The sequence below is a fragment of the Bubalus kerabau genome, chromosome 5, assembly GCF_029407905.1.
Source record: "Bubalus kerabau isolate K-KA32 ecotype Philippines breed swamp buffalo chromosome 5, PCC_UOA_SB_1v2, whole genome shotgun sequence".
NCBI classification, from domain to species: domain Eukaryota; kingdom Metazoa; phylum Chordata; class Mammalia; order Artiodactyla; family Bovidae; genus Bubalus; species Bubalus kerabau.
Genome location: NC_073628.1, coordinates 68,184,977 through 68,186,158, shown reverse-complemented (window position 1 = coordinate 68,186,158; position 1,182 = coordinate 68,184,977). Strand labels below are relative to the sequence as shown.

The 1,182-nt window shown below is 37.8% G+C and overlaps 1 non-coding gene across 1 annotated transcript; it reads left to right on the top strand.

The window, feature by feature from the left end:
* The first annotated feature begins 568 nt into the window (after nucleotides 1-568).
* Nucleotides 569-640, top strand: TRNAW-CCA (transfer RNA tryptophan (anticodon CCA)). Its single transcript has one exon. It is a non-coding gene; the product is annotated as a tRNA-Trp (tRNA).
* The last annotated feature ends 542 nt before the right edge of the window (nucleotides 641-1,182 follow it).

Here is a 1,182-nt window from a genome sequence, read left to right as displayed (position 1 = left end):
TTTTAGACATATATAGACTGAAGCTTCAGAAAATATAAAAATATGAATTCTTTCATGAATAAAATGACCTTAGATTGTTTAAGCAGACATTATCAAAAGGTCAGTCTCTGAAGTATAACTGCATTAACGTACTGCTAACATTTTATCTTCTACTTAATCTGAACTTTCTGTAAGAAAATTCAGTGAAGTCAAAGCATATTTTAGTACCTATCATATATTTTCTTTCCTCCTAATGGCCAACTCATCATACATTCAATAAATAAATAAACAAACAAATAAGATAAATAACCAACTTGTACTTTATTGCAAGGGCTTCCCAGGTGGCTCAGTGCTAAAGAATCCACATGCCAATTCAGGAGTCATGGGTTCAATCCCTGGGTTGGGAAGATCCCTTGGAGAAGAAAATGGCAACCCACTCCAACATTCTTATCTGGGAAATCCCATGGAAAGAGGAGCCTGGGGGCCATACTCCATGGATCACAAAGAGTCAGATAGGACTTAGTGACTAAACAAAAAACAACTTTATTGCATAAGTACACACTTAGCCATATATCAAATTCTTGGGGCTTCCCTGGTGGCTCAGAGGTTAAAGCGTCTGCCTCCAATGCAGGAGACCCAGGTTCGATCCCTGGGTCGGGAAGATCCCCTGGAGAAGGAAATGGTAACCCACTCCAGTATTCTTGCCTGGAGAATCCCGTGGATGGAGAAGCCTGGTAGACTACAGTCCATGGGGTCACAACGAGTCGGACATGACTGAGCAACCTCACAGAACAGAAATACTTCTTTAATCCTTGAATTATCCTTTCTAGTTAATGACACATCATCCATTCTCACTTTTTGTAAATAACAATGATCACTGTATGGTTTTTTAAATATTATATTTCAAACACTTAATTTCTGAAGCCTCCTGACTGTAGACTACAGAGAACCAACCTTCTGACATACAAGAAAGAACATATTTCAAGGAGAGGAGAAAAAATTTTTCAAAAGGTGTTATATCATTCACTAGAGAGAGTGAGATCAAGATTTAGGTTGATAACTAATTTAGGTTATTAGTGATAAGCATGGCCACAGCCAGAGACATTCTCACTTAGAAATAATCTATATTTTTCAAAGCACTTAATCTCAGGGCTCCAACAACTAATTATCTTGTTAAATTGCTACCATCTCCCTTAGGACACT